The sequence below is a fragment of the Calypte anna genome, chromosome 4A (assembly GCF_003957555.1).
Source record: "Calypte anna isolate BGI_N300 chromosome 4A, bCalAnn1_v1.p, whole genome shotgun sequence".
NCBI classification, from domain to species: Eukaryota; Metazoa; Chordata; class Aves; order Apodiformes; family Trochilidae; genus Calypte; species Calypte anna.
Genome location: NC_044248.1, coordinates 22,287,000 through 22,298,255, shown reverse-complemented (window position 1 = coordinate 22,298,255; position 11,256 = coordinate 22,287,000).

Here is an 11,256-nt window from a genome sequence, read left to right as displayed (position 1 = left end):
CAAACTGATAACCTTTTAATGCTTTCTTATAACTACTGTCATCAGCTTCTTTCCTAAATGCAAGAAAAATGCATATGCTTTTTGTTTTGTTTTGTGGCATTGCCTTTTATTAATTTTTTCTTTGTTTTTTTTGTTTGGTGTTTTTGTTGTTGTTGTTGTTATGTTTTGTGTTGTTTTATTTTGTTTTCTGATACAGCTCTCCAGGTTGTGGCTACTGGAATAATGAAGAAGAATGGGGAATGGCACCTCAGGAGTGCTCTGTAGACCTCAGGTCTACATGTTTTGATTCTTGAGGTGTGACCTGACCAATATGCCAAAGGAAACTTAGCTGACCCTGTGGAAAGGATAAGGTATCTCAGTGACTGAATAAATCCTTCATGAGCAGCTGTTGACCTAATAAAATATCTTACTCCAATATATTTTCACTTGTCTGTGCATACGTAACAAATTCCTGATAGCGAAAGGCAAATAACAGGGATAAATATTATGTGGAGAATGTAGGAGTTCTTGGTAGGTATACAAAGTCTTTATAATTTCATTTAAGAAGAATTATGTGAGGGATTGTCTGCCCTTTCTGTGGCTATATACACGAGCATAATATGTACTTCATTGAAACTTCTGGACCCACAGACAGAAACTACGTATTATGTTGGATAGACTCTCTGGTATTATTAGATATCTTGCACTAAATGAGAAGCAGTTTATGACCTTTATTTATTCTCCCTTCTTCACTGCCTCCCTGGGGCAAAATAATTTTTAGAACTCTATAACCACAAAGCCTATCTCCATCTCGTTAAAGAAAGGCCTGGCCTTCAGCTTTGAATCTGCCTGTTTATGGAGGTACAGAGCTCAAACATCAGTGCTTCAGTTGTTATTTTGATTAATGGCAGTGTCTCTGGCGGTGTTGTATATTCAGCTCTTTAGTTACACTGAAAATCACTAAAGCTTATAAACTTTCTAACACTAGATATATTCAGAAATCTCACAAGGAGCAAGCACCACAGTTGATGTATTGAATGGCAGCATTAGTCTGAACTGAGTTTTTGTACAAATAAGGCCCCTGATCACAGAAATTTACAGTCCTATTCAGACACAGACGAAACACTCTATCTGCAGTGAAAGCCTGGAGAGCAATTAGTTCCTCATAAAGTTAGGCATGCTGTGGTGCTTCTCAAGTGGACTCTTTAACTTCTAATAGCATTCTCCGTAGTTATTTTAATAGAATTGTAAACCAAACAAAACCAGCTTCCTATTAAACTGATGATGCAGTGTGTTTCCTACCATTGCTGATGCTTTGCCTAATGCCTGAAGCTAAGTTAGGTCTTCTTGGAAGTGACCTGAGCTGGGAACAAGAAGACATGAAGCCTCTTATTTCTTCAGTCTGGGAGAATTAAAAATTCTTACAGTGAAGATGTACAGATATCATCAAGTCTGCCCATTTCCTCTGCTTTCCCAGCAGAGGGTGAGAGAACAATTTGGTGTGAGCTTTTAGTATGTTTTACTTGTACTCTGAAAAATTATTTCTTCTGCTATGATGAAAAATGCATCTGATGCTGAAAAACAAGGAACTGGACAGAATGAAAATAATTAATGGGTGTGATCTTTATAGTAGGAGAACTCAGTTAAATTAAACTGTGGATTCTTATTCCCTTCCTAATTTCCAGAATGTAGGGAGGATTCTTTGGGAAATTACTGCTAGTTCATTGTGTTTATGAAATATCTGCATTATAATATATTAGAAATGTATTTCCACTTCAAATAGGGGGCAACATTTTTCTTGTTGAAAAATAATAGCAGATATGAAATTTTACATATTTATAGTCAAGCATTTTCTGGAATAGTATATGAATTGGTTTTTTTCTGTAGTTTTGTGTTGTTAATCAAGTTATAGATACATATAGATGTATTAGAGTTACTGTAGAATATTGTATGTTACAAGACTATTTTTTCATGACAGTTATGCAGTAGAGATATAAAACTGCTGGCTTGCATCCCCTTAATTTTTCTTCATTTTCACAGGATATTAGAAAAGAGATCTGGAGAAAGTCTTTAGAGATCAAGTAGTACACCATCCTGCTCTCTCACACAACCAAGAACCCCCATATCATTCATGACTGGAGTTTTTCTAGCCTCTAGCAACAGAGGTTCTACAGTCACCTTGGACAAGCTATTACAGCACTTGGTGATCTTTACCACTAAGCTTTTCCTTTTCACTGACTTAAATAACCTTTTCTGCAGTTAAATTCTGCCACTACTTGTGCTACGTGCCAAGGAAATGGAAAATAGAGAGGTTAGGGGTTTGTTGTTGGGTTTTTAAATTTCCTATAGTACATTTGATACTCACTTCATATCACAGTGTGATGTTTGCCAATGTTGAGTCATTTCCTACATTTTTGTCAGCTTGTTTCTCTATAAAGACCAGAAATGGGGGGTAGCAACACTGGAGGAAGAGGGCTATGTGCACAGGGCATGTGGGAGGAGATTACGATGAGCTGATAAGAACTAAACTTGAACTGGAGTTATTGAGAAGAGTTGGAACAAACAAAACAAGGATTGCAAGATGAAGAAAGACCAGCCCAGATGGTAAGTGCTCATCTAGGCGCCTGGACCTGAAAATACAATGGACCACCCAGGCACTCCTTCCAGGTCCGTGAAACTGTACTCTGGAACCTGACGACTAATGAATGGTGCAGAACATATGGGTGCAGCAATGGGCTAATCAGCTCTTGGTGTGCTAGAAAGTTGCAGACTCAGTTGAAGTGCAGTGCTGCCCTCCATGACATTGCTGTACCCTGGCACTGCATATGTGTAATGGCTCAAATTGTGTCCGTACTTCTATACCTTTCTCCACTGATCTTCCCATCTGATACGTTTTGCCTCCCGGTTCTCTCTTTACTCATTTTTTGCTCCAAAGGTCACATTCTGGGAAGTGAAAAATGGTCTAATTTTAATTGTTATAGGACACTTAGAGAAATCACTATTCTGGGGTTTTTGATGGATGATGTGCCCTCCTGAGTTTTATTGCACTGCATGTCCTAGTACAGCATCACTTTTTTCAATCAGTCCTGTCGTCTGAGTGCTGCTTATGGAAAGGTGTTTTTTATGGAAACACCATGCATAGCGTGCTTGAGGCTTTTGTGTTTCTGAACTGTGCCTTCCTTGCCTTATGCAAGGTTCATAATTTAAGAACATTAAGTATGAGTTTTTTAGTTTTGAACTTGTGCCCAACACACTGAACAGGGAACAAGATATAGTCAACAGATGGGACAGAAGGAGGAGGGAGGAGCAGTGACATGCCATGGGGGACAGGATGAAGGTGCAGAAGGGGAAAAAACAAAGGTATGTCAGCCTTAGAGCTGTTTCTCTCCTCTGGGCTTCCTGGGATTTGGCTGTTTTGGCAGATGACTTGAAGCCATAAACTTGCAGAGAATCACTGAGTACAGCTACTTTTCTGAACTCTTTTGTTAGAAGAACTGTAGTGAAGAGTTAACAAACAGTTGACACAAAATTTACATATTTCATATGGGATGAGTCCATATAATCTAAAACTTTGGACTTCAGAGAGTCCAAGACTTTAAGGTGGGCAGAATGAAGCTGGTGGAAAGCACTGAAATAACTATAAAGATGAAAAAGAAATGGAACAAAGAAGCTGCCTATTTCTTTCCAGTAAAGGTACTTAGCTAAGCTTTTAGGCCTCTCAGTAAGCCTCCCGTTTTCTTTAATATTCACTGCATGTTCCAGCTGAAATTCAGGGGAAAAAGTGTTTTCATATGGATTTTAAAATAATTCCAGTGACTTTTGCCACTAGGTGGCACTTTTGTTCTAATTTGACTTCAGCTTGCTAGCTATAGTGAGAAAAGGAATTTGTTCTATAGTTCTGATAAGAGAAAGTATTATTAGTAAATCTCAAAAGGGCATTTTCATTCCTATAGCTGATAAAGTATAGTAAATAATTATAGCAGCATCTAGCTTTTAGAGCTCAGATTGTTCAAAGTCAGCAGGTATGTTTAGCTCCGTTTCTCTGCGCGGTACCAGGGAAGTTAAGAGACAGTAGGACATGAAGGCTGACAAAAACCAAGATAAGCAAGTGCCATATGCCCACAGCTATGGAGCCCTATGGTATTTCACAAATGAATAAATATGCACCAAAACGACTGAAAGCCACAGCCAAGGGTTCAAGATTATCCTCTCACACTGGTGGGCTTGGCTTGAAGCCACCTTCTGCAGTCTGGTCCTGAATCAGAGAGCTGGGGTAAAACTCAGCTTGGAGAGCTATGAGGGAGCCTGGCCATTGCACATGACCGCACATTATACTCTTAAAGCAACTTTGGGATGTGCTTCAATAATATATGACTGGTTCTTACCACCCCAAACATGAATAGCTGTTAAGAATTTCTCAGTCAGATATCCTTGCCTGGAAAAATCTCTAGTGAGATTGTCTGAAATGGAGAAGTTTCCAAGGCTGGGCAGAGATCAAAATCTCAATTTTTAGTCTCCATCATTTGCTCTGGGACACAATAATACATATGGCTTTTTGAACTTGAAATATTATTTCTTACCCATTTTTTAACTGGTTCAGTCCTATCCTCTTGCAAACAGCAGAATTCTTTATTCTGGAACTTCTTCCCTGCAGTTTTGTTTTTTTAAACATTTGTTTAAAAGCTTAAATCCATTTAAAATCATAATAAAGTGATGTCATGGTTTAGGCCCAGTCAGCATCAACCAGGCCTCCACTCACTTACTTCCCATCCCCAATATGGGTCAGGGAGGAGAAAATCCACCCAAAGACAGGGAGGTTTGTATTCCTCAATTATGGTCATGGGCCCCCTCGCCCTGTTCTTCCCAGGCCCGGATCCCTTCACTGCTGCCTCCCCCTCAGGGCACAGGGGATGGGCAGGGGGGGTTTAGGGTCATTTCCCCACTTGGTGTTTCTGCTGCTCCCTCCTCCTCAGGGGGACGACTCCTTAAATTGTCTCCCTGCTCCAACATGGGGTCCCTCTCACATGAGAGACCTCCACAAACCCCTCTGACATCAGTCCCTCCCAGGAGGAGGTGCAGTCCCTCAGGCACAGACTGCTCCAGCCTGGGTCCCCACCTGTGACACTCCGCAGCAGCAGCTCCATGTATGTCCACCGTGATCCTTCAGGGACTGCTCCACAGTGCTCATCCATGGGTTGCAGGGGGACAGCTGCCATCTCACCATGGCCTGTGGGGAAATCTCTACTCAGGCAACTCCTCCCATCCCTTTACTGACCCTAGTGTCTTTACTATGGCATTGGTCTCACTTCCTCCTCTCTTCTGATCTGTGATGTGAAAAAGAGCTCCAAGGAAGCAGTGTGCAAGAAACAGCAGGCCCCTGAAGTAGCAGGGACACATAGCAGGGACACAAACCAGGACACATAGCTTAGCAGTTTCAGTGGACCAAAAACCAGAGAACAGAATTATTCCCTATTACTCTCCACCCATACACCCTGCCAAGGGAAGATAAAACGGGATCAAGGACGAGAGACTTAAAGTTAGAAACTTTAAAGAAGTTGGAAACTGAAACAGGTTTACTAGAACAGGGGAAAGCAGTAACACATAAGAAACAAACATACAAAGATATACAAATATATATACAACCCGATCTTGATAGCAGCAGGCATAGGTGCCTGAGGGCCCCTTGTGGCAGCACCAACTCAGGAGAGGGCTCCATGGCTCTTCCCCAGCACCCGATGGATGTGGATTCTGAAGAGCAGGTGGTGAGCTGGGGGTAACGGAGCTGGGGGACATCAGTGAAGTGAGAGGAGTGGGCGAAAGAGAGTGGGGCTTCTGGTCTGCCTGACCTTATGGGCAGGAAATGGGAGCAAGTAGACCCCTCCGAGTTCTGCTTCTCTCAGAGTCTGAATACTGTTCTTCTTGAGTTCCTTGTGCATGACACAGACCTGGGAAAACATCTTCCAAACTTGAGCTGGGAAGCAACAAGAAAGAAGTAGACTGCGATAAGAAGTGGATAAACAGATTACTTCTTATATCCATTTCCTCTGCTCCTGTCACCGTTTACTAAGGAGCAGAGGCTGTTTCCCTCCTCACTCCAACCTCCCTTGAGTAGTTGAAGAGAGCTCTAAGGTCTCCTCTCAGCTTCCTCTTCTCCAAACTAAACACCCCCAGCTCCCTCAGCCTCTCCTCACAGGACTTGTGCTCCAGGCCCTTAAGGAGTTTTGTTTCCCTTGTCTGGACATGCTCCAGCACTTCTATGTCCTTCTTATAGTGAAGTGCCCAGAACTGAAAGCAACATTCAAGGTGCAGCCTCACCAGGGTACAGAGGAATGATCACCTCCCTGTTCCTGCTGGCCACAGTGTTCCTAATGCAAGCCAGGATGCCATTAGCCTTCTTGGCCACCCGTGCACACTGCTAACTCATATTAAGTCAACTATCAACCAATACCCCCAGGTCCCTTTCCAACTTACAGCTCTCTAACCACACTTTCCCAGGTCTGTAGCTTACCTAGGGGTTGTTATGACCCAGGTGCATAAGACCTGGCATTTGGCCTTGTTAAACTTCATACAATTAATCTTGGCCAATTGGTTGAACCTGTCCATGTCCTGCTGTAAGGCTTCCCTGCCCTACAGCAGATCGACACAGCCACCTAGTTTGGTGTCATCTCCAAATTGACTGAGAGTACACTCATTCTCCTCATCCAAATCATTAATGAAGATATTAAAGAAAAGAGATCCCAGCACTGAACCCTGGGGGACACCATCCATGACCTGTCACCAGCCAGATTTAGTTCCATTCACTACTACTCTTTCAGCCTGACCATCCAGCCAATTTTTTGTTCAATGCAGGGTCTATTTATCCAAGCCAAGTGCCGTAAGTTTCTGAAGAATGATGTGAGAGACAGTGTCAAAAACTTTACTAAAATGCAGATAGACAATGTCCACAGCTCTTCCTTCATCCACTACACTAGGCGAGTCGTTTGGTTGTAGAAGGAGATCAGGTTAGTTAGTCAGACAGGACCTGCCTTTCATAAACCCATGCTGACTAGGCCTGATCACCTGGTTATTTTGTATGTGCCGTGTGATGGGTTCCCCTCCAGGAAGCCTGAAATCATTGACTAAGGGTCAATGAATCCTAAGGGACCCAAGGGGACATGGAAAGAGGAAACACACACCGGAGACAGGGTGAGTAGGTAGGGCTATTTTCTTTCTATTACAATTTTCCTGTATTAATTACAGGGAATTACTTAATTAAGCTTTCATGTGTTAATTAGGTAATGTAGATTAGCTGGATTAACAACACATTTTGAATGTGAGTGTGGAGTGCATTCCCTTTTGCCCACAAGATGTTTTAGTGTGACATGAAGTAAATGGAGATGTACCTTGAATTATGGACTCATGCAAGGAAAAAATAGAGAACCATAGCAAAGTAGTACCAGAACTTAAGTTTGGAGTATTCTCAGCCACTGATTGAAAAACAGGAAAACCAGTTATTTACAACTCCTTTTGCTTCCAACCTCATATTGCTCTGCATAATACAATGGGAACTCATCTCAGACAGCCTCCAGGCACTATATAATGAGAAGAATTGGTAAAATAAATAGCTCATAGTGTCCTCATAAATACAGTTGATATCAATATATAAAGATTTTGCACTCAGTTGATACTGATTATTTTTAAATTTTCTACAGAATGTTCAGTGTTTGATGTTTTTTTAAGACTGCAGGTATAAATGCATAAGAATGGGTAGGAAGGTCACCTTTTTACATAGAAAGTACATTTCTGTCTCTTGTGGTTAGGAGGAAAAAAGCTGAAAAACATGAACTATGGCCATTCTGGAGGCTTAGAAGCTACCATTAGTATTAGCAAGCTGTTATTTTGAACAAAAATCCTCCTGATACTAAAGCTTTTTTCAATATTTTCAGAGATCTGACTCACAGTTGTCATTTGAGGCACTGACAATACTGTGTAAACCTTCAGACAAGATGAAGGGTAAATCTCCTGAACTAAAAATATAGGCCAAATATTCTACCAGAATTTAAATTCACCAATATCTGACCTGAATGTCTTCTATTTCCTTTTATCTATAACATGGACTTTTGGAAATTATGTAAGTCATTGATATTGCTTCCTCAGTGATCAATGCTCTCTGCTGAAATACTCCAAACTGAATGTTCCCTTGGTTTATAGGGCACAGATGATAAGTCAGGACTGTTATTACTTCTCCATTCAGAGAAAGTGAACTTTCTCTGTGAACACTAGCCAGATCTGCAGATACAGGTATCATGACCCAAGGAGAAAGCACCCTTGGAAAGAGATGGTAGGGTAATCTTGCAGTTAAAACTAGGATTTGAAAGAGTTGATTATTTGGAGCATGGCATTTATTCTTTCTTTGCTTCAAGACTATCAGTTATGATGCTTCTTTACAATACTTTGCTCTGGCCTGACCAGAGGAAATCTCCAAAGTAAAGAATAATAATGCTACTGTTATATCATTAGGAAATTATAGCAATGTTTTCAGCTGACATTTCTGTGCTTTGATTGATGGAAGGACTCATAATTGTCACGTTTCATGGGCACTGTGATGACCATATCTACAATACTTTAGGACAGGCACGATTATAGAGAGGTAACTCATGTTTCTAAAATGCGTTGTCTGAAAAAAAGGGATACCCAAGATGAAATGACTCATTCCTGCCTGGGTAGTGAGATACTTATTTTTCAATGAATTATTTTCAGAACCTTACTTCTAGCAGTCATAGGTGGCATTAATGCAGCTTATTTTTTTTATGTTTTGATGCAGTACAAAAGGTTACTTTATAGCATATCTGACACATGCCATTTGATTTATTCAATCAAAAATCTAGATTATATGCTACAAAACTAATGAAAATGCCTTTAAGACCCCAATTTTTTTGTAGTACTAAGTGTTACAGGATAACCAGCCACTGAGAACAGACTAAGCTTAACTGCTGGACTTGACCTCACATGGGGAACATTCCCCCTTATATTAAGAAATACAGATATGGATCTGACTTGAGTACTCCATGGGGAGAGCTCACTCTGCTCTCATCAGTTTGATTTTGGTTTTGCTCATCTCTAGTTGAAGCATTGCAAAATGCTTTAAGGCCAGATGGGTGGGCAGTGAAGGGCTTTGATGAGGTAAAAATGATGTTTCAAATAAAGCTGCAGTTCTATTTCTTTAAGGTAGATTGCAGGAACAAAAGAAAGAACTACATTTTCTAGACCTTCATAAAATAGACAATTCTATAGTGAAACAAATTATTTCTTTATAGGTGAGAGGAAAGTAATGGATAAATGTAGAGGATAAATGAACAAGGTTTTCGTATGGATGTGTATTTTACTTTTGCATAATATAACTAGTCCATGTATGTATTTTAATTGATTTTTTTTTTAAGATATAGGATAAGAATATAGATAAACTATTAATAATGAAGTCAGCTGCTGGAACTTTCCTGGGGTATAATGCTGAGATAGATAGTGACTGTGTTTCAAATCCTATGATCAGTTTTGTAAGTAAAAGATCTGCTGTTTTGCTCAGTGTTGATTATGCATCTTTTTTGTAATGTAAAATCAATAGATTTTTAAAATCTGTTTAGGATCATTCTGATGCCCATTTCATTTACAGTTAGTGCATGAAACATTCCCCATGAACCAAAAAGCTTTCTAAGCATTGTAGAGACAGTAAAAGGGGTTATGGCAACACATAGAATGAATTCAAAGCCCAGACAGCTTTAAAAAAGTATTAAATTAAGAAAGTAGTCATTTGAGATTACTTTGATTTTCCTAATATTTGGGCTTAGTTTTAGCAAATTTCATTTTTTTCTTTTTCAGACCACTGAACTAATCAAACCATTAAAAAAACATAATTGTATTTTTTAGAAATTAATAATTTGAAATTTTTATAACATTCTGTAATTTCTCATTATTAAACGCAAATTCAACTGTACAAATATTCTGAGTAAAAAGAACTTAGACTATTTTGATACATAAATATGAAATATTTCTTTAAAAAAGCTAGATATAAATATAAAAAAATATGCTAGCTTTTTGGTTGAAGCAATTGGATTGATTTGACCCTTCCACTCTAAAACAATAAAAAAAAAAAAAAAGGAGCATCTGATTGTGTACTTTCTAGTGTAGGAAATATTTTGGAAATGCCATCAAAATCTTGTTTTAAATCTACTTTGGCAAATTTCCATTTTTACTTGAATATTAATTTTTTTTGTTATACCCATAAGTCTCCGGTGAGCACATCTGGCATACAATGTGAGCCCTCTAAGGGGTAGCAAGAAACCCTAGATTTTCAGTCATAATATAGCATTATAAATACTGAAGATTTCTAACTGCCCTACCACACAGAAGCTACCCACATAACTTGTGGGTTATCCCACAGCCTGCTTGAGAACAGCTCTCACCTGAGGCACAGAATGCATATGCACTGGTGCTATTGACAGCTGACTCCTGGTAAAAAGGAGTCACATATAGGTGAAGATTATGTAGAAAGTCAGATTATCAGTTTGTCTATAAGGTCTAAACTTTGAGTTCACAGTTTTTGTTTGGTAAATAGGATTTTTAAGCCATTGTGGTCTCTGATAAACTCCTCCTTCACTCTGTATTGCAGGGAGTCACATTAAATAACCTCTCTTTTATTTATCATCACTTGGTCTTCTGGTACCAGCACCCTCAACTCAAAGACCATTTTTGTGATATCAGAAATGTTCTTTATTCCAGAAAGGCTAAGTTGTTTCCCTGCCTACCATGCGATTGTACAGAGAAGGTAAACAGCATTGTGTGAGAGGATTAAACAAGTACCTCCTGGAGTAATTATGCATTAAAGTCGTAAAAAGGAGGTTGCATCCTTGACACCAGGGAAGAAGCTAAAAGAAGCTGGAAGATGTGCTGGTGCTAAGCAGTGCACGTAGAAAGACTGGTCCTTCCTCCCAGTGCAATTTTAAACTGTAGAAAGGATTAACATTTATGGCTCAAGGGAAGATTGATGAAAGCGCTTACACAAAAAAATTATAGCTGAGAAAAAAGACCAAGGATAGACTGGGACAGCTAAATATACTTTGGCAGTCAAAGCATGCAAACATACAATAAGGCAAGCAAGAGGAGAAAATGAAGTACTGCTGACTTTTGGGCTTTTAACTATTCCATAAGTATGAAAAAAAGAAATTTTTAAAAAGACAGGAAATGCAAAGGCCTGATTCTGTCCATCTGCACTATAAGGTAATAAAGAAAGGTATAATACAG